Here is a 23,914-nt window from a genome sequence, read left to right on the forward strand (position 1 = left end):
TCTGCACCAGGACCATCACAGGACCACTGTGAGAACCAAAGTACCCTCTAGGGGGCAGTGCTGCCCCCAGCCTAGTTCCGAACCACACCTTTAGGCTAGGGGGAAGTGGGCCAGAGTTCCTGTGGCTACTCTTGAGGAGATTTCAGGACTAGGACTTTTCTGGGCAACATACACAAGGAGAAAAGGTCTATTGCTGCTAGAAGATAAAATGGAAGGAAACACATGTTTAAGACAAAGTCCACTTTTGTTGCATTTCTTAACTCTCGGCATTGATTTCCTGTCCTTTCTTTCTACAAATTTGACCCATCACAGGAAACAAAATTCTTTGTAAAAAGGTCGATGATATATAATGTCAGTTTGGTATTCATTTTTGCTGCAAGTCACCAGGATCTGACACAAGGTGTCCATCAGAACCTGGCCAGCGAGGGCCCCGCAGTGCCCAGCCTGCCCTGCCCAGGGCCAGAGTCGTGGTTCCAAACCCACCGAACTTCCCAGGAGCCGGGGGTAGGACTTAGTGGTCAAGCTGGACGATCTCATCAATTGGACCCGCCAGAGCTCACTGTGGCCCATGGCCTTTGGCCTGGCCTGATGCGCGGAGATGATGCACATGGCTGCGCCCCGCTATGATATGGACCGCTTTGGAGTGGTCTTCTGCGCCAGCCCCCGTCAGGCAGACGTGATGATTGTGGCTGGCACACTCACCAACAAGATGGCCCTAGCATTCTGCAAGGTCTACGACCAGATGGTAGAGCCCCGCTATGTGGTGTCCATGGGGAGCTGTGCCAACGGAGGCGGCTATACCACTACTCATACTCCGTGGGGAGAGGCTGTGACCGCATTGTGCCTGTGGACATCTGCGTGCCAGGCTGCCCACCCACAGCTGAGGCCCTGCTGTACTGCATCCTGCAGCTGCAGAGGAAGATCAAGTGGGAGAAGAGACTGAAGATCTGGTACCGCAGGTAGCGCCCCCTGCAGCTGCCAGAGCCCTGTGTACACCAGTGTCCTGAGATTGAATAAACCCCTGAGCCCAACCCCCCAACCTCCCAAAAAAATAAGAATGGCAGGAGCCAGGTTCTAGTAGTAGTGATTCATGAACCACTATTAGTGTCACCAGCCATTACGACAAAAGTATGTAGCTGAAGTTGAAGAAACCATCCTGCTAGTGATGCCTCTTTCCTCTCCATTGTGGTTTATCTCCAAATTGCTCATTCCTTATCTAATACGCCCCTGTTGCTCCCATTCATTCCGAGAATATTTATGTGAAGATAGTAAGGGAATCATATGCCTCTCCAGCTAAACCTTTCTGACGGGGTGCATTAGATGTGATTATGAGGGCAGGGCAAAGAAAGTGTATAAGCAACTTCAAATCATCATGCAAAGAAATCTTGGGTTCAAAATACAAATCTCAAATATGAGGAGAAAAGGGACACAAATGCAAAGTGAAATCAACAACACCATCAGAGTCAGACTGTGAAGTCATCACCAAAGGGACAGAAAGATCAGAATCTGGTCTAGTCAGAGAAAGCAGCCATGACCACTTGTTGTTCTGGAACAACAGTACAAATGGAAGCCCATAATTCTATATATCATATGCTTAAAAGTTACATCTCAAGCTCTGCTTGAGTTCAAGCTCATGTTCTCAGGCTGGTGGTCCAATCAGAGCCTTAGACCATTTTCTGGGGATGCCTTTGTGAAGTTGTCCTGCTGGCTTCTGACCTAAGTGAGAACAGATATGCCAAGGCAAAGCCTGTCTGAAGACACCCAGGCATGAATCAGCCCAAACCCAGAATGGAGAGCGACCATGTCCAGGTTCTCAGGGAGTCAAGAGGGACAGGTTCCACTTCCCCAAACTTATCCCAAAAGATGCTTGGGCAGCTCTAAAGGTCTTTCAAAACAAAACCCCTGAGTACAAAATAGAGAGGGATAAAGAAGTGGGGAAGCTGGTCTGTCTGGACACCCACACTGGATACTGGAACTGAAATTTAAGCAAAATTGGTCTCTCCTCTTCTGAGCCAGGACTGGGGCTGAATCTTCATCCTCATGCACATCCATGCTCTCAGTTCTGCTCTGTGCCTGGACAATTCTGTCGAGTTCTTCTAGAAGGTGACTAGCTTGCAATGCTTGATTGCTTTGTTGGTTACAGATCCTTCAAAAATTTTTCTTTGGAAAATTTAGAATTTCAGTGTTTTAGTATTTGAGGTATGAAACGTCATTGTTCAGACCCAGTTCCAAAGATCCCTCTTGCCTGTGTCTAAGGGCAGAATTGAAAGCACCCCATCATTTTTAGGTCCATAGAAACCAAGAGGAGTGTAACTGATTGCCCTAGGTATCAGGCATCTCCTGACAGCGGCTTCTGCTCCATCGGTCCTGGAGGTACCCCACCAATCTTGTCTCAAGAGTCCTGATAGAGCACCATTACCTTCCATAGAGAAAGGACTTTTTTAAAAATGGAGTTTAGAAGGCACTAGAGAACATCTTCAAATATGGGCATAGATGTCTATTGCAGAAAGTAAATCTGGACAAGTGAGTCTGGCACATAGCTCTTAGGAAGAGGGGGATTACAATGGAGCACCAGCTTTGCAGTAAAGGCTTAGCTTGCAAGATAGCCTTAAGACAGCAATGGGCACTGGAAGTTATGATTCCAGTCTGGGGAAGATTAGGGGTAACCCATATACAAAAATAGGCAGGACCCACAGGAATATCACCTTCAATTACATATCTCATGAATGCCTACAATTTTGTGCTGTTTCCCTCAAAAGAGGAAATAGATACCAAGGTAAAGGGATTGACTTAGGTATCACAAAAAACCTAAAACAAGTAGGGAGATAAGATCTGTGTAGAACTGATCCTAATAAATGAAAATGACTGTGCTGTACCAAATCAGTTTTTCTTAAACTGATAAGCATCATCTTTTTTAATGTAAATATAATTGTGAACTGTAAGTAGGCAGAGCTCTTAGTGTTGAGTTCATCATACTCCTTATTCCATTCATTTGAAGTTTGTCAGTTTAGTCAGTGGCTCTACTGTGCATACTTGTGACCAAATGATTTTGGTTCTGTGTAGACTCTTTGGAAACCTGATGCATAGAGAAAGTATTTTTTAAGAGTTGTCCCATAGGAGGGGTGTGGCTCAGTGGTGGAGCACCTGCTTGGTATACCTGAGGTTTCAAAACATATTTTTCAAAAAAAATTTTTTTGCACTTAGCAACTGGTTTCAACAATGAATCATGAATAACATAAGAACTTCAGAGATTCAGAAATCCATGCTGCTGCATAAGACAAGGAAACTGCAATTCCAGATGTCCTTCCATTAGCACCCAAACAGACTTACTAAGGAGCTGTCTGAATTGGACTGGAAACAGGAGTTTGAATTTATAGGATTGACAGATACCTTGAAGAATGAATGACACAAATATACACACACAAAACATGGAGAATTATAGAACCTTGCTAACTGCCTTGATTTAGAATAAAAATAATAGGTCAAGATAAATTACTTTCAATTTTATTTCAAAAATTGGGGACCCATCCACAGAAGGTGTGCTTTAAATATAGAAGACCTTCCAAATATTATATCTATATATTAAATAGTAAACATACCTCTTGACTTTCAAATTAGGATATACCTATAATAAAATAGCTTTAGTCCAATATAACATCTTCTTGGGCAATGTTAAACTATATCAGACCAGGACAGACAAATCTTATCTGATTCATTCAAACTATTGCACACAAATGTCTACCTCTCTCCTCCATCTCCTACCTGCATCCATGAAGCAGGGACAAACAACATTTCAATCTGTATAAACAGCCCATCTCCATCTTCTCTGCTGAAGCTCATACATGATGATAAGGTGAACAGTTTTCCAGGAAATATAGAGAAAAAAACAAGTAGTATGGCAACATTGTCTTTAATTTTTTCTTTTTATTATTTCTGCTTTTTTTTTCAGCTTCAGATAGCAAAATGCTTAAACACTGAAATAAACAAAAAAAAAAACAGTTTTAAGAATATAGGTCAGGACATTTGTATAACTTCGATCACCTCATTTTTATTCTCTAACATTCCGCACAATAAATCAGCCCCATTCCCCCCACCCCTTCCTCACACTCGCTTCACCCTCCCGTTCTGATTTCGGATCGCCGCCGAATATAAATCTGTGACAAGGGTATCTGTATATAATATTAATGGTGCCGAGGAGGGCTGGTGTGAAGTGAGGGAGCTTGCCAAGCAAGGAGCGATCTGAGCACAGCCGTTCCTATTTTGCAGTATGCTCTCCATCATGTGCAGGACAAATGTAACATCATTAGGGGAGAAAAGGAAAGAAAGGGAGAAAGAAAGAGGGAGGAGGAGGTAGGAAAGTAGTCGTTCTGTAAGGAAATGGCTAAGTTGGAGGTTCCAATCAATCTTACTAAGCCAGGTCCCCTGAGATGCTGTCAGCCTCTAGGCAAAACAGATTGCTGGAGAGATCACTGAGGGTCAAACAAACAAACAAGCACATGAACAGAAAACCAGGAAAATAAAAGTTATCAGAGATTTACTCGATTACCAGTTGGGACTATAAATTCATTTTCCAGTTCAGCCATATACCCAAGAAGGAGAAAGAAATTTGGGTTATTATAAAGTAAAGGAATCCAGGCATTTGGCACTGTAGGAGGCATTTGACCAAAGTAGTCAATAGCATTTGTTGGTGGTGCAAAAGGAGATTAATTATTGCAGATATCTTGTGAGACAAGGTTTTTTAAAAATGTAAGGACAGAAGTTTGAAGTCGATATTTACCTAAGGCCAGGTTGTCCATCGGTGTGAGCCTTGAGTTTATACAATGGGAGGGTATCCGGTTCCTCTTATCTCTTCACATCAATCAGCTGTATGTGTGAGGACAGTATCCAGCTGAAGATCTTCAAGTGAGGCTACATATCAGTTGATGACTGTTAGGACTGAATGTTTGTGGTCACTCAGAACTTACATATTGGAATTGTAGGCTTCCATGGTGATGTCTTTAAAAAGTGGATGTGGTATTAAGACATTTAGAAGGGACTGAAGAACACCCAGCTCTTTCTCCCCCATTATCTAAGGACACAGCAGGAAAATGGACATCTGCACACCAGGGAGTGTCCCTCACCAGGTCCTGACCAAATGGCACCCTGATCTTGGACTTCCAGCTACCAGAACTCTGAGATCTGAGAGAGAGATCAGATTTGCTGCTTAACACACCCAGTCTGTGGTACTTTATCTTAGCAGCCCAAACAGGTAACACATAGGCCAACGGAGAAAATGAAACATTGATATTTTCCTTATTTGAGCAGGATGAATAAAATTCAAGTTCCATTACTCCTCTGATTTCACTCAGTCACTATCACTTCATTTAGAGCTTGATTATTCTGATTTGTCATCTAATACACTGTCACATCTACACATGTGGCTATGTAGTTGAACTTGATGGATTATCTCATACATATATTTTTAGCATTTACTTTGAGTATATTGTCAAACCCTTTGGGTTCAGAATTAGTCTTAACCCAGTCCATAGATTTCTGGCCTGATGAATCTTACCCAAAGTCACCATCTTCACTCACTATTGATAAATCAGTTTTATTTCAATTATGATGAACAAATATTCAAGATAACCAGATAATTAATAACATAATTTTAAAACCCAGTCTCATCTTTATACCTCCAATATCTTTTTGAAGTTTATTCATTAACAGCTCAAAGTAAAGCAAATTGGGAGCTCACCTGTTTTAATAGTCTTGGTTTGCAAATTATACAAAGCTATTGCTCCTGTCAACCATTTAATTTAGGGCCCTGTTTACTAGAGAAGATGACATATGGGTACTTGCAGATTTAGGCTCACATACACACAAATGATATTTTAATGCAACCAGATTAAGAAAGTACAAGATCATATATAGCTCTATCAAGTTCTATTCTTTACACACTTTCAAGTCATGATCATTACTAACTCATGGAATCCTGATCTTGTATAATAATAATTCATTTTCCTTGTATGGTTATAATTTTTACTTAATGTAAACTTAGATGTATAAAGTTATGATGGTGATTAATGAAGAAAATCAAAATAACTTGTTTTATTAACAATAATATATTGGGTTACACAGTATGCTGTTACATAAATAAATGCAGTGAGTCTCTAAGCAAAGCAGGAACAGAAATCTATTTATGTAGAAATTTTATTTAAATACTTATAGCCAATTGTCTAATTCTGACTTGGAAAGGAATGTTCCCTAATCATAATTATGACTGCAGTAATAATTCACCAACCCTTTCTGCAAAAAACATTGAAAATTAGACAAATGAAAAATTAGGGGATCCTTGGAAAATTATTTACATTTCCCTCTACAGTCTCTCTTTCAAAATCAAGAGTAGATGGACTGAAACAAGCGTATCAAGGCACGAATGAGAATTATTTTCTTATTATTCTTAGAACAAACTAAGCACTCAGTAAATACAATTCACATTAATTTAAAATGAAGGAATGATTCATATACCTATTGTTTAATTTTGTACCATTTCACTTATGTAACAATGGAGATATTTTCAAGATTAAAAACAATGTGTGTATAATTTGATTTAGACAATCTTGCTTGGTGGCTCATTCTGATGGGTCATCTCTCTGAGATCTTAAGTTAGTAGGACATTAATTTACTTGCTAACATTTAAAAAGTCTCTAAAGTTGTCCCCCTAGATAACATTAATCTTTGATTGCATTATAAAAGAGTTAGAAAATATACAGTATAACATGATTTTTACATTACTTAATAAAACAGAACTGTGATTTATTAATTAAATATGTCAGGTGTCTTGAATAAATTCTTAGCTCCTGGTGGATAGAATTGTCCCTCATTCATCTTTTTATTCTGAGCACTGACACAGAACTGGGTCCTGAGCTGAATGCTGTGACTTTGTGTAAGTCACTACCTGTCTATAGGCTTATTATTTCTTTGATTAACTGGAGGTTTGGATGAGATGGTCAGAAATTTGTTCTCAAGGAGAGAAGTATGATTTGATGAATTATGAGCTGCAGACACAGTACCTGTTCTACTGAGTCTTGATAGTCATAGGCCATTGTAGGGGAAATCTTGTAAACATGCAGCAGTTAGGTAAGAAGAAGCAAAATAAATAGAATCACAGACAAACTGTATGGGAAGAGCTGGTTGGTCATAATCCAAGAATAAAGGAGGACTTAAAATAAAGGTGACTTTGAGTTGCATCTCCAGTGATATGTAGCATTCCAAGTGGGGGAAAAGAGGGAGGGCGTTTCAGTCTGTTAAAAATAGCCTAAGTAAAGATGAAGGTAGTTGGGGCACATTATAGGTGAGCAGATGTGGTGGAAAATGGATAGGATTTGAGAGGAAGAGGAAAGAAAATTTGGTCATGGAGCGCAACAAGGCTTTAACAGGGGAGGTGGGGTTTGAGCTGAACCTTGGAAAATGAGTAGGATTTGAAGAGAAGCAGAAGAGGACAAGACTGAATTTAATGTAAAGGAGGATATATTTGATATTTATATTTAAGCCAGGAGACCAGTTTAATTAGAAAGGAGCATTTGAGTGAAAATCAAGATTGTAAAAGGAGAGTGGGAAGATTTTGGAGAGCACACAATATGGCAAAGAGAATTTGTCAGTAGAGAATTTGTCTACTTCTCATGTGTTGAGGTGTGCTAGGTGCAAGGGAATCAACAACAATAGCATTGGGAAGCCTTGTGTGGTGGTGGAATCCAGAGTGGTCTAGAAAGTGGAAGACTAGATGGGAAGAACCAGTAGGGAAACTTTTACCCAGGTGCATACATGAGGCAATGAATAAAGATGAATCTCAGGATTAATTCACTGATTGGGGTAAGACTCTTACAGCACAATTATTTCTCCTCTGTACCTTCTTGTATTGCCACACACCTGTGCTTTGGGGGGACACCACATCTAAACCATGCCAGGGCTTTAGGAGAAAATTGAGGTTAGATGAGGTCAGGAGGGTAGCACCTTTATAATGGGCTCACCCTTACAACCCAATCATTTCTCCTCTGAACTTTCTTGAATTGCTCATGTGTGACCTTCTGGGGGACACTACATCTAAACCAGAACATGATATAAGATATACGAGATGAGAAAACGTTACCAGGAAGTTATAAGAATATGGTCCCATTAACTCTAAGATATAGGATGTGTAATAATGCTTCATTCGATTTTGAAAATTTTCATTCTTAACAAGAATTGTTATTACAAAAGTGCAGCAGGCCAAACCAGATCTCCCAGAATAGAGGGAACATATTTGAAAGTAATAAAATTGTTGAAAAGGTTTGTTTGCAAGCAGCATAAATTGGAATCTTAGGTTACAAAAATAGGAATTCAGTTATCTCATGTGATGATTATTAGAGAGTATTTGCTCGTTTAGGTTCAGCTAGTTGGTAAACTATCCTTTTAATCTGCCATTCTTTAGATAGTGATGTTCATCCTTATACTTGCTTTCTCCTGGTCCCAATATGGCTGCTACATCTCCAGACATTAGGTTCATTTTCATGCAACAAGAAAAGGTAAAAATTTATTCTCTTACATTAGGAAAGTCAAAATTCCCTAGAAATTCCCAGCAGAATTTCATTACATCCTTTTGGCCAGCTGATGGACATAGTCATTTCTAGCAACAAAGGGATCCAAAATTATTTTTCCTAGGTGCATTGGATACTAAAGTCAGGATTCTGTTAGTCAGAAAGAAAGGAAAATGAGTATTATATAAGCAAGTTGTTCCAGAATATTATTTATATGAGTAAATAAAAATTTCTAGAAGATGATTACCAAAATTGTTCTGTTTCCTCATCCCCATGAATGGCACCCATCTGGCTGGACCACAGAATGACCTCATTTAGTTATTCTGCTTCCATCCTTTTATACTGTCACTATTTTCTGTATAATAATAATAAGAATTTTGTAGTAGAAAGATGCAATTCAATTGCAGTTTACCTAAAGATCAAGAAAAATGGGAATACTATGTATCAACATAACCAAGTCATTTTCAGGAAAATCTTTAAATATTTTTATTATTAAACATTGAAGGTGAATTAAATAGGATTCATTCACTCACCAAAAAACACAAGAAGATATACTAAATTAGGTGGGGGAAAAGGAATTAATAAAGACAAAAGATAAAATAAACACCTCATTGGAAAGTGAGTAAGATTTGAAGAGAAGCAGAAGACAACAAGACAGAATTTAGTATAAAGATATATTTGATATTTCTATTTAAGCCAGAAGAACAGTTTTCTAGACAGAAAAATTCATAAAACTGATGAATAGTAAAAAGGCAATATTTTGAAAAGACAAAGCAGGGAGGGAATTCCTCTGTCTGCCTCAGCTCCTGATCCCATCCCTGCCACTTCCTCAGCTCTCTCTATGAGAATCCCTTTCTCACTTTTGTGTCTTCACCATTTCATCTTCTTAGAACCTTTTCATGAACATTGAAACATTCTAAAGTCTTCTTCCACCTAGGCAATAAACACTCACTTGATGAGTAACCTTCTTCACCTTGTTACATATAACTTTCTCCTATCCTTCAGGCAAACTTCCTAAAAAAAAAAAAAAAAAAAGAATTCTTTGGAGGTGTTTTTTCCATTTCCACTTTTCTCACAAATCTCACCATCAGCATGAATATGGTGTCTGCTAACTCTACTCAAAGATTTCTTTTGCTGGTAATAATAAAAATTATTAGTAACTTGAGAATAAAGCTAGGAGATATGATAAAATACATGTCATAGAGCAACTTTTATATAATGGAAATACACTAAATCCTTCCTATTATAGTAAGAAACAAAAAATAATAGCTATGTGAAAGGTATCACATGTTATAGACCCTGACCTTCAATGACAGTCTAGCTACATGGCCCATAGTGTCCCTTTGTGGGAGAATTACATATTCCCCTCTTGATGACAGTAGTACTTGCCATGCGATTTGTTTGGGCAGTTTATTTTGAGCAGAAGTAAAAACAACACTCTAAAACAGAAGCTTCAAAGGCCATCTTATGATTTCCCCCACCAAGCCTCTCATCCCCCGTGAGATTGCAGTTTCCACCAGAGGTGACAGTCACAACCTAGGCCCAGAAAGAAGGCAACAGACAGCAGAGCTAAGACTGATGATGCTCATGAACTGTGAGTGAGAAATAGGTCTCTGCTGATGAAAGGCAAGGGTCCTTGTTCCTAAAAATCTAAGTCAGCTTGAATAGACTGATATGGTACTATCTCATTAATATCCTACATTTTTCAGACAGTCCTAGCCCATGTGATAAGGTATAAAAAAGATATACAAATATAAAATAAATTAATGTCCCATAATGTCATTATGGGACTCCAAGAGAATCAGTTAAACAATCTATTAAAATAATTAGAATTTGGAGTCAGGCACAGTGGCACACACCTGTAATCCCAGTGGCTCAGAACGCTGAGGCAGGAGGATCCCAAGTTCAAAGCCAGCTTTAGCAACTTACTGAGGCCCTAAGAAACTCAGCAAGACCCTGTCTTTAAATACAATATAAAAAAGGGATGGAATGTGGCTCAGTGGTTAGGTGCTCCTGGGTTCAATCCCTGGTAACACACACACACACAGACACACACACACACACATAGAAAGAATTTGAGTAAGAAACATTTATAAAAACTATATCTTTCTTTATATCACAAGTAACCAATCAGGAAACATAAAAAATTCAGTCCCAGTTAAAATAGTAAAAATATAATTAAAATACTGGGAATTAAAAACAAATGAACAAGACTTATGTAACTGTATTAAGAAAATCACTCATTTGACTTTCCATAAATACATCTTCAGTGCCAAGCAACAATGTGAACTCTGACAATTTGACAATAAACTATATATGGCTTGCTTGGAACTCATGGCCAACCTAGGTTTAAAAGACAAACTAAAATATATTAAGTGAGATAGGAACTGAACTAAAGAGAAAATTTAAAAAAGATTGGGGAGATTGAAAAGATGGGGAAAAGCAAGAGAGGAGATGCTATTATACATAGGGTGGCCAAGAACTTTAAGAAGTTGACATTAAGATAGAGAGAGACCTATAAGAGGTGGGAGTGAGAGAATGTTCCAGGCAGATGGTACAAGCCCTTAAGATGAGAGAGCATGATCCTGGACCATCAAGATGACCAGTATGGCTGAGGTGGGGCAGTTGAAGGAAAGGTAGTAAGAGATGGTAGTCCTAAAGATCAGTGGGAGTGGCTGGTAATGGAGGAATACAGTTTTAAACTGAAAGAGATGGAAATCATAAAGTTGGTTTTCTTGTGTTTTTTTTCTTTTAACTTATACACAGGGTCTCACTGAGTTGCTTAGTGCCTCGCTATTGCTGAGGCTGGCTTTGAACTGTACCGAGCCATTGGGGTTACAGGTATGTGCCACTGAGCCTGACTGGAAATCATAAAGTTTTATTGAACAATGTTAATGTAGACACGACTAAATGCAGAGATAGACTCCATTCCAGGATCAAAGGCTCAATATTCTAAAGATATCATTTCACTCCACAGTAACATAAAAGATTACTCTCGTTCCCAAAAATCTCAATAAATTGTATTTAGAACTTCACAAACTGACTTTTGAAAAAGTTTATCAGAAAAAAATATACACAGGAAATATTCAAGAAAGTTTTATATATATAAAAATAATGAAGTACTCAGTCAACCAGATATTAAAATTTATTTTAGCCATAGTACAAAAAGTATCTGATATTATATAGGAACAGAGTAATTAAACCAGACAGACCCTCAGAGTATCTGTGGGGATTTCCTATATAAGAAATGGGTCATTGTAATTGGTGGGTAGAAAATGGATTTTTTCAGAAGATAGTATTTGGTCAATGAGTTAAACATTATGAAAAGTAAATCTAGTTTCCCATCTTATACCATATAAAATACATTTTTAATGAATTGTAAACACTTTAACTGTGTAAGTACTAAAAGAAAATATAAAAATATTTTTTTCATTTATAATATTTAGCTAAGGAAATCTTTTCTTATGACACCAGGGAAAGGACTAAGAAGTAAATAACCAAGAGATTAACTATGTAGAAATTTAAAACTTGTGTATGGAAAGATAATACCAAAAATAAAGTTAAAAAACAAATCACAATTTGAAAAACTATTTTTAACACAAGTGCCAAAGAGATCCACTTTTGTTCATTGGTATAGAAAATTCCTACAAATCAACAAGGAAAAAGTGACTCATCTTGAAACAAAAACAACAAACATTTATTCTTTCAAGCTACAAACATTTGTCAAGCATGTGGATTCTCCCTGTGCTGATCAGGAGTCTTAACATTCCGAGGGAGGAAATGAATAGGTAAGTACATGGAAAGTAAACGGAGACTGGAATAACAAGGAGCCAGCCATTGGAAAGTTGAAGGAAAATTCTGGGAGAGACAAGAGAAGGGTAAAACCTGAGTTGAGGAGCTTAAAGTTTTCAAGGTAGAAAAAGACGGTGATATGGAGAAGGAGAAGAGTAGAAAACTAAGCCAGGGGAAGCATCAGAATGAGTGAGGTGGTGGAAAGAATTTTATGCTACCTGTGACAGAAAGTCATTGGACAGTTACACAGAGATGAATGATAGGATCTGATACTCAATTTTTAAAAGACCAGTTTGTTTGAAATATGAGGATACTACAGGTGATTAAGAGTAGAAGCTGAGAGATTAATTAAGAGGTCTTTTCACCAGGAGTTGGAGAATAATAGTGAAGCTGGACTGTTATTTTCTGCTTGAATGGAGTCTGGATTGATAGTCATATATGTGAAATATTGTTCTAGATATTGTCCAATTGACCTTTATAAAAATGAAAACAACGATTGTATGCATGTGCTTTATTTCCCATCATTTTTGCTAATATTAGATATTTCTTTTTTATCCCTGCTAGTATGATAATCAAAAATAAATGTATATCTTTTGCATGTATTTGGATAATAGTAAGATCATGCATCTCCTATATATGTAGTTGATATTTTTAGAGTTTTTAAAAAGTCTCACACCAAATTCAGTAAATTATTCCCTCTTCATCTTAACCCATACCTCCAAAACTTTTGACAACTGGACACTTCCTCTGTTTGAAATACTTCTTTCAAGCCTTCTTAGGCATCACAACCCCCTGAATTCCCAGCTCACACTCTGTTCTCTTCTTCCCAGGATCCTTTGCAGGCTTCACTTTGGCTAAGCTCTGAGCATTGAAGCACCTAAGGATGTTGACCCTCTTCTGTACTCACCTTTTCCCCTAGATAATCTCACCATCCTCAGGGCTTTTGATACCATCCCACATTAGTAACTTTGTTCCTACCTCCTCCCTGCCACCAGGTTTCCAAGTATTTCCACATACATCTGGCAAGTATCTCAAAATTAACCTCTCTGAAACATATTGGTTGGCAAAGTGCCACAACCTGCTGTTCCCCATCTTGATGAATGTGCCTTCATCCTCTCAGTCACTCTATTTCTGCTTTCTCGCTCTCTCTACTCTAAATTTTTAAGGATCTGTCCTCTAAATCAAAGAAAAAAAATAGCAAATGGGATCAAAATAAAAGGACAAGAATGTCTACTTTGAATTGTAATAATGGAAAAAGCAGAAATAAGTGAAATATTCATCACAAGAAATTAGGTAGGTGGTGATATAGTCATTGAATGGGAGAGGAGGAAGCCTTCACAAAACACAAAATAAATTTACTATTAAGTGGAGAGATCAGGTTGCAAGGCAGTTTAATATCAGACTGGGAGAATACAAATTGGAATGTTAAATGGACAGTTTTCTTCAGAGGGTAGAGCTCCAAAGTCTATGCATTGAATATTTTCACTTTGTTTATATTTTTAATGAGAAACAATATCATTTTCATGACATAAAATCAAAACTTTAAAAATTAGGATTGACAAAGTGGAGGTAAGGGAGGACTAATGTAGCGGATCATAAATGAGGTTCTCCTCATTTTGAATTTTCATAGGAAAACCTTCAATAGTGCCAGAAAAAGAAATGTCGTTGGACATGAAGAAACCCGTGATCACAGACTGCTCAAACAGAGCAGGCTCAAAAAAGTTGAGGCAGGGCCTTCTCAGCCCTAAAGCTCTTCAAGGTTTGAAAGTGTGTGTAACCAAAGATCATGAGCTGGGGATGCGGCACAGTGGCAGAGCACTTGTCTAGCATGTGTGAGGCCCTAGGTTTGATCCCAGCAACATAGAAACACACACACACACACACACACACACACACACACACATACCCCAAAACCATAAAACTAAACAGAACAAGGTCAAAGGTACACTAACGCAGTGACTATGGCATATGTCCAGCTAGTTAAGTACAAGTTGAATATCCACAATCCAAAAAATACAAAATTCAAAATACAACAGTTTTTACGTGCTGACATGATCCCACCGGTGGAAAATTCCACACCTGAGTTCATGTGACTATGAAGCACACTAAATGTGCACTAAAAATAATGTATTGCATTTAGTGCAGGTCTGCTAAATTATGGTATAAAATTATCTTCAGCCTATATCCACAAGATATATATAAAACACAAGTGAATTTCATATTTAGATTTGGGTTGCATTCCCAAGATATGCGAACATTCCACAATTCAAAACACTTCTGACCTGAGCACTTCACATAAGGAAGTTCAACCTGCATTTATGCTTTAAGAACTATTTACTAAACTTATCTGGAAGTCTTGACAATAGAAGGTGGATGGTTTGGTCTAGAGAAAAGAACACTGGGCCAGGAGCTGGAAGAAGTAGTTTGTTTTGGATATGCCACCTCCTGTGTGATCTTGGGCTCCCTGTGTAGTCTCCAGGCCTCAGTTTTCTAATCTGTAAAATGGAATTATTGCTATCTGCCTTTTCACTGTGTGAAGTTGTTGCTAGGATCATGTAAACAAATGAATGCAGCCCCACACCAAGGAAAGACTAGTCAATACTAGAATACTAGAATATTTAATACTAGAATCTTTAATAAATTTGTTCAAACCAATTTATAATTATTTCCTCTCAAACTATGATACCACTCCTATACACCTCTGTGATCTATGGTGAAAATATGTTCCAAAAGGTTATACTTTACTTTACTTTAAAATGCCTCAAAAATTAAGATGAGTTGACGAATGAAGAAAGGATAAATATATAACAAAGCAAGTATAGTAAATATGAACGACATTATTGAGGTGGGGTATATGGGTATTCACTGTCAAATTTTATTTTCTTTGTTTTAAAATTTCACAAGAAAATGTTGGAGCAGCACTCATTCAAAAGAGGAATATACTGTTTTCCTTTAGTTGTGTAAAAGCAGGTTTATATTCATGTGCATAGGCAGATCTCTGTGCTGATAGAGGGAGAGTTGCATTATGCTAATTCAAATTCCTGAAGTTCTGTGTCAATTAGTGATGTCATAAACACCAGTTAATATGGCAGAGTCAAGCCAAAGCAAGAAGCAGGGACCCCCAGAGCAGCAACCATTGCAGGGCAGCTTAAACACAAAGCCAGGGCACAGTTGCTTACAGTAGGAGACTCAGCTCTATCGCCATGTGACCTCAAGAAAAGAGTTTAATCTCTCTCTGCTTCAACTGTCCCACTGGAAATGATGACGCTACTGATGATCATGAGACCACTGAGGACCTTACAGAATGATTTTTAAAGCACTCAGAAATGACTTATACGAACTAAATGCTTCCTTCTCTCTTTCTTATTGATGTCACTTTTGAGTATTTCCTGAGACATGCCTGATAATTTAAGATGTGGTTCACAATGTTCTTCCCATCCTCCAGGGCCTAGTAGAGTGCCTTATACATAGTAATCACTCAATAAATATTTATTGATTTGATCTGATAGCCTTACAGCGTTAGAATGCATTTATTCAGAAAACATATTAGTCATTTGATTGTTACAATTGCCTCGACCTAAAGTACACATTGCGAACCTTGAGACCCATCTGATACAGCAGAAACTAAGTTGGGATGCTAATCCTGCTAGATCTTGCAGTGAAGGCAACATTATGTCTAGTGCTTGGGTTTTTTCCCACGGTGATACATACCACAGAGTCAAGAGAAGAGATAATAAATCTAATTGATTGCCTTGTTTGTTATCTTAACACGGAGTCAGGCACACACTGTGCTGTAATATTTAAACGAAAGCCACACGGAGTCCACACGACGCCAGGGATGAGAATAGACCGAGATCCTTAATTCTGAAAAAGTGTATTGGTAATCAATTGAATGCGAGAGCAACTGAAAAGCTGTCTAATTTTCAATTGCAGTATAAGTTGGGAAACAATTTGAAAATAATAGCTCATACAACTGTGATTACTGTTGTTATTTCTTTCAAATTTGAGTTCACTCTAAAAACAGATTTTCTTTTCCACTGATGATGATGCTGAATTCTAGGAGGGAAGGTGTTGTTTTCTTTAGACCAGAGGTTCCTAACCCAAGGGCAAGCCATCCTTGAAGGAACCTGAGGACAGAAGTCAGTCCATACGCACCAAGATTGCCTATGTCATGAGGATAAAAGACCTTTTTCCCATGTTTATGTAAATGCAGTAATTAGCGAAACTTTTTAAAAGTTCCTTTTAAAACATACCTATTGTGCATGTACAATCATACATTGTCCTTTGTATATTTCTCAAACAGGCACTAAAATATACTTACAGTCATGTACAGGTTGTATACCTTTGATAAGTGTTTTAATTTAAGGATTCCCAGTCTCAAATTGGATGTGATTATAATATGCTTTATATAATCTTTGTTTCTCTCCTTTCTGTTACAAAAAGAGAAGAAATGCAAGGACAAAAATCTATAATGCCCACAAAGTCCCCAAGTTAACACTAAAATAGGAATAGTCACACTAATGTCTTAGAAGTCCTAATTCTCCCTCCAAACATCAAACCTCAAGAACACAGTGAAAATAAATAACTACCTAAGATTCCTAATCACACTTTCAGCAAGTACATGAGGGTCCATATATGAGGCTTATGAATAGGTTGAATGTTTTAATTTGAGGGACTCTTAGAGAAAATTTACCATAAACAGTGCAACTGATAAATAGAAAAGTTAATCTTTCCTGTCTATTCTATCAACAAAAAATCAAATCATGCTTTCCCTATTGATTTACTTTTGCTGGAAAAAGTAACTGATTTCATAATGATCTTGTTTTCATAGACAAGAGAAGACATTTTCAGGCACCTCTTTCTTTGACTCTAGATAGAATGGCATTAACACCATTCTGGGCCTCAAAATGTAATTTTAATTTCCATGCTTGTTATTTCTCCAAAGGAGCCTGTTCAGTTGTGCAAATTGATCTAGGAGGGCAAAATTACTAACACTACAGATCAACCAGCATTCAGATAAAATCCTTATTTTTTTATCTCATGCCTTAAATATGCTTTTAAGTGTGACAGTGATGTCTTTCACTCAATCACACATAGAAGGTAAACAATTGATGTCGGTACCCTGGCATCGTCTGTCACTGTGAGATGTACTTGAGAATGTATGGGAAACATATTTGTCTAAAATTTGGATTTTGACAAAGTAAATGTTTTGTAGTAGTTTTGATTAATTGTATTCTTAAGTTAAACACGTTTGTTTCTCCTTAAATCATATATTAAATCTCAGAATGGAACATACCATTAAAAAATGGAGGAAAGCTATTATTTCCCTAAATGAATTTCATAATCTGTGATAATTTATCATTAATTTAACTGAGTTCCTTGACTCTTCATCTTAATTTTCCTACTAGATATCTAGCACTTCAATACATAGCCATTACCATGCACTGAACTAAGTCAGCAGTTTTGACATCTTCATTTCAATGTCCTTTTCTGTACCTTTGGCAATGTTAATGTTACAAATTATAGGAGGGCATATTAATAGCCATACCCAAGAAGCAGAAAGAAAAGTGCATTTTTTTTAAACTAAGTACTAAGTACTAACTTGGTATTTCCTGGGCCCATTGTCAAGTCCACAGAACCCACAGCTCCTCCCTTGTGATGATAACGGATTCCATGTTGTTGGCACAAAGGTCATGAGGTCACCATAAGCTCCTTAATGGACTGTGAAATAACTTTAACAGCATTAACCTCTCTGGATCACCTGGGTGGCACCAACAGCCACTCCTGAAGTTCTCCTTTGCTTATAGAGACAATACCATTAGATTATTATATTTTCCATTTGGAATAGCAATAGGCTCAAAGCAATTATGCAGCTAAGCATTTCCATTAAGTGAAAAGGACCTTAAAGAAGATTAACTAGAACATCTCTGACACTAGATTTGTGGGGGTGGGGACAGATATCAAAACTTTTACCAGACTTTCAGAGCCTTAAACTCTGTCTAAATGTTAGGTTTAGGTGATAAAGTCATTGAGTAAAAGGAAAAGAAATACCTTATACCCATCACTAAGCCCAAATGAACTCTGCTGTTCTCTAAGCTGAGAAATATATGTAGGTGATACAAATTTTCCCATCTATTGATTTTCCTAAATGAAATCATCTGTGAAACCAAAGGAATGGTGAGAACCAAGAACTTAAACTGGAGAAAACTATACTGGAAAACCATATGCTATTCTTGCCCTGGCTTTAAGCTGTCCCTTCCTGTAACAGATACCACTTTCCCCAGGAATTTAAATGCTGCTGTTATTTCTGCCTGCTGGTTATTGTGTTTTAAAGAACAAAATGACTTCTCTTTGAAACTGCACAAAACTGGGAAGCCCTTATTTCTGAAGGACAGGAATAATTGCTGTTGGTTTGCATAGATATCATCAGACATCTATTTGCCCACAAGTTAAGCCCTCCTGGATAAGTATCCAAGGGAGATTTAAAGAGTGCTATGTCATCAGTATTATCATCAAAGTATCTCATTGTCATCTTGATATGACATAACAGAAAAAACATTAAACACATATTTTAAATGCTATTTGATTTTCTAGTGGGATATCATGAGCTGAAAAGTGAAAGTAGAACATATTTCTTTGCTTCTAAAATGTCTATTTTAATGTTTTGAAAATTAAGATCCACCTTGCAATCAATTTGTACACTTTGCATGGTACATTTATAAATTATGGGTAATCCATTAAAATTAAAAGTGTCTTAGAATTGGGAACATGTTATGAAGTAATTGGAGATATAAACGTCCTTCTAAAAATATTAATCTACGTGTGTGTTGGGTGCGTTTTAACCTTGGAAAATTAGTGTATGTTTGTGTGTAGTTTTCATAATTTGTTAGGAATTGATTATTGTTCTTTTCTAGAAATGAGGGAGAGAAAATACTGGTAAACATAGCAGCTGGCCTTTGGTATAAAATGATATCACTTATGTTATCTAAAAATTCTGATAGAGAGGGTGAGTTGTACTTCTGCTAGAGTCAAATGCCTCAAAATCTGTTATTTGATCACAGTAACTACTTTAACTAAAAAAACAAAAAACTTTTGTGGAAGTCTTTACCTCTTTCCCTGGGATCTGCTTTGATTTATCTGGTCAGAGCTATTCTGTCTCTGATAGTATTCTACCAAATGTATCCATTCACTATTCATTCTTTCACAGGAATCATTGCACACATTTTATATGCCAAGCACCTTCATTATGCACACATTTCAGAAATGGAGAGAGACTGGCGAGGAGATCAGCAGTGAGGTGCGATGAATGTTGTGATTGAGGTCTGCACTGGCAGTGTGGAGACTCAGCCAAGGGCATGCTCCTGTGCTTCCTGAACACAGTTGAAGCTGTATTTTCGACTTCTGTATTGCTCTTTCTACTGCAGTTCATAAGGAGATGACTACCTCAGGATCATGAACATGTTCAAGATACCAGACACGACACGTGGGTTGCTTCTGTGTCTCGTGGCCTAGTTGCAAAAACAGACCAATTGATTAATTAGTCTACAAGTCTGTACACAGCAACGACTATGTAACAGAAAGGAGCTGTCTGGGCTCTTTTACTTAAATTTGTGTTTGGAGTTTATATTCACGAGGATACAATAAGCCCAAGTAGCTCCCTCATAATCCTTAAAGAAGCCACGTATTTCAGTAACAGTCAAAGTTCAAACCAATAAATAGTCTCGATCCAATGTAACGAACATAAAAAGCAGAACCTTCGGGCAGTGCTTGCATTTCCCTTGTAATCATTATTCTGTCAAGAATATGGACAAACTCTAGAGTGTATAAAACTTTAAAAATTCTAAAGTATATCCAGCAACATATGAAAAGACTAATGCATCAAAACTAAGTGGGATTCATTCCAGAGATAAGAGTTAACATCCCCAAATCAGTTAATATAACATACTATGTCAACAGAATAAAACCCCAAAGTCACATGATCATCTCAATCAACTCAGAAATATCATTTAACAAAAGCCACTGCTCAGCTGGGTGTGGTGGCACATACCTGTAATCCAAGTGGTTTGGGAGGCTGAGGCAGGAGGATAGTGAGTTCAAAGTCAGCCTCAGCAATTTAGTGAGATCTTGTCTCAAAATAAAATATAAAAAAGGGTTGGTGATGTGGCTCAGTGGTTGAGGGCCCCTGGGTTCAATCCCCAGTAAACACATACATACAAACACACACACACACACACACACACACAAAATGCTTTTCTGTAACAAAACACTTGACAAATTTTGTACACATACAAAAATAAATAGACACATAACAGCAAAAATTTAGATAACATTATAATTAATAAAGAGAGACAGGATGCTTTTTCCTTTAGATTAGGAATGAGTGTGTCTGATTTGATCACTTCTCATCAATGTTTGTACTAGAGGTTTAAGCTAGGGTTATTAGGCAAGAAAAGGTAAATAAAAGGAAACACTTTGAAATGGTAGATACATAAATATGGTAGAAATATAAATATCTCTATCAACAGATGACATAATGTTTTCTGTGGAAAATTTTAAGTAACCCACTGAAAAACTAATAGTTCAGCAAGGCTGCAAGATATGAGCAATACACAGAAATCAATCATATTTCCATATACTTGCAATGAACAATCTAAAAAGAAACAAAGAAAATAATTTCATTCACAAATTTTAAAAGAGAATAAAATCTTTAGGAAGAAATTTAATTTAAAAAGTGCTCAACTTATGCTCTGATATTCACAACACATTGTACAAAGTTACTAAAGGAGACAAAATAAATGGAAAAAATCCTAGGTTCATACATTAGATGCCTAAGCATTGTTAAGAAGGCAATGTTCCACATGCTTATAGATTCAATGCAACCATGGTCAGAATACCTGCTGATTATTTTTGTAGAAATTAACAATTTGGGTTTTCAAGATGGCAGCCTAGAGGGTGGCTGCATTTCACATTGCTCCAGGACACAGGATTCAAAAGAAGAGATAGTGAGAGACTTGGGACCAACTCAAAGCTGCCGGGTGAGTCTCTCCCATTGGGGAGGTGTCCCGGATGGGGCGGTAGCCCCAGAACGCAGGGAACTTTGTGAAGTAGAGTTGCTCGGCGAGACGCCCCTCACCCCGATGGAGCGATAAACACGGACAACTGGGATCATCGTAGAGGAGGCGGCTCAGCACAGCGCTTGGACTTGGAGCAACCACTGGGGCTCCGGGCGGCTGCCTGAGGAGGAGCTGCCTGGTGAGCTGTTTAGACTCAGAGTAATCGCTTCTGAACACCAGGGGGTTGCCCGGAGGAAGAGGAGAAGGGCAGCAGGTCGCTTGGTCTAGGAGTGACTGCATCAGAGCCACAGGTGGTTGCCAGAGGAGGAGCTGCATCGCGAGCTGTTTGGACTCAGAACAACCACTTCTGAACACCCGGGGGGTTGCCTGGAGGAAGAGGAGAAGTGCGGTGGGTCGCTTGGTCTAGGAGTGACTGCATCAGAGCTACAAGCGGTTGCCAGAGGAGGAGGCAAGTGGTGAGTTGATTGCACTCAAAGCAACCGCTCCTGAGCACTGGTGGCCTGCCTGGAGGAGGAGCGCGGTGGGTCACTTGGTCTCGGAGCCACTGCCCCTGAATACCCGGGAGGCTACCCAAGGAGGAGGAGGAGGAACAGGGTGGGTCACTTGGGCTTGGAGTGACTGCCTAGGGCTACGGGCGGTTGGCGGGAGGAGGAGACTAGAAGTAAGTTGCTTGGAATCCTAGTGACTGCATCGGAAACCGGGCTGCTGTCTGGTGGAGGAGGTGTGTGGCGGGTCTCTGGGTATCGGAGCTATTGTACGGGGCTCCAGGAGGTGGCTCAGAGGAGGGGCCGCATAACCAGGCGATTAGGTGCAGAGTAGGGTCCCAGGAGCTAGGTGGCTTCTTGCTGGAAGAGCCGCACAGAGACACGCCTAGGGGCGGAGCGAAGTTTCCAGGACTCCGGGCAGATTATCTGGGAGAGGCAGCCTAAGGAGACTCGCCTGCGGAGGGTGAGGCTCCCAGGCCCAGGAGGTAGGTCTGGGCCCCTGGGAACGTTGCAGAGGAAGACAGCCCAGACCAGGTAGTAGTTGTAGATTGAGGGGAACCTCTAGGAGGGGAACTGACCAGCGAGACATTCCCACCGAGTGAGTCTTCCCTACCGGGAGAGGTTTTCCCACAGGGACGGTAAAACTAGAGACACGGCACAAACAGGACTTGCCTCAGCCTGCAGCCTAGTTCCCCATTGGATGACCATTGGTCAACAAGTGGAGACAACTCTGACCACTAGTAGGGAATATACCCCACCTGAGGGTCACAACCCTAGAGAGGCAGCTTCCTTGTGGAGCACCGCGTTATCAACTTCCTCCAAGACATCAGGCTACTGAAGGATAAGAGGGGATATACTAGCAATTTTCAGGGACATTATAAGTCGATAGAGGAAATCTGCAATATCTTAATGACCCACTGATTCCTGAACAATATGAGAAAACAAGGGAAGAAAATGCCCCAAACAAATCTAGATGTTACATCAATAGAATCCAACGACAGCATGGCAGAAGAAATGACAGAAAGGGAGTTCAGAATGTACATAATTAAAATGATTAGGGAAGCAAACCATGAGATGAAAGAGCAAATGCAGGCATTGAATGATGAGATGAAAGAGCAAATGCAGGCATTGAATGATCGCACCAATCAACAGTTAACAGAGCAAATTCAGGAAGCAAAAGATCATTTCAATAAAGAGTTAGAGATATTGAAAAAAAAAACAAACAGAAATCCTTGAAATGAAGGAAACAATAAACCAAATTAAGAACTCCATAGAAAGCACAACCAATAGGATAGAACACCTGGAAGACAGAACCTCAGAGATTGAAGACAAAATATTTAACCTTGAAAACAAAGTTGAGCAAACAGAGACGATGGTAAGAAATCATGAACAGAATCTGCAAGAACTATGGGATATCATGAAAAGGCCAAATTTGAGAATTATTGGGATTGAGGAAGGCTTAGAGGAACAAACTAAAGGAATGAACAACCTATTCAATGAAATATTATCAGAAAATTTCCCAAATCTGAAGAATGAAATGGAAAATCAAGTTCAAGAGGCTTATAGGACTCCAAATACAGAAAATTACAACAGACCCAAACCAAGGCACATTATAATGAAAATACCGAACATACAAAATAAAGACAGAATTTTAAAGGCTGTGAGAGAAAAGAACCAAATTACATTCAGGGGGAAACCAATACGGATATCATCGGATTTTTCAATCCAGACCCTAAAAGCTAGAAGGGTCTGAAACAACATTTTTCAAGCTCTGAAAGAAAATGGATGCCAACCGAGAATCTTATACCCAGCAAAACTTACCTTCAAATATGATGATGAAATAAAATCATTCCATGATAAACAAAAGCTAAAAAATTTACAAAAAGAAAGCCAGCATTACAGAACATTCTCAGCAAAATATTCCATGAGGAAGAGATAAAAAACAAAGAAGCAAATCAGCAAAGGGAGGAATTATCCTAAAGGAACTGTCAAATAAAGGAGGAACCAA

The 23,914-nt window shown here is 38.5% G+C and overlaps 1 pseudogene; it reads left to right on the forward strand.

Moving 5' to 3' along the window:
- The first annotated feature begins 339 nt into the window (after positions 1–339).
- Positions 340–963, forward strand: LOC124961402 (NADH dehydrogenase [ubiquinone] iron-sulfur protein 7, mitochondrial-like; annotated as a pseudogene).
- The last annotated feature ends 22,951 nt before the right edge of the window (positions 964–23,914 follow it).

Source organism: Sciurus carolinensis, chromosome 12 (genome assembly GCF_902686445.1).
Source record: "Sciurus carolinensis chromosome 12, mSciCar1.2, whole genome shotgun sequence".
In the NCBI taxonomy this organism is placed as follows: domain Eukaryota; kingdom Metazoa; phylum Chordata; class Mammalia; order Rodentia; family Sciuridae; genus Sciurus; species Sciurus carolinensis.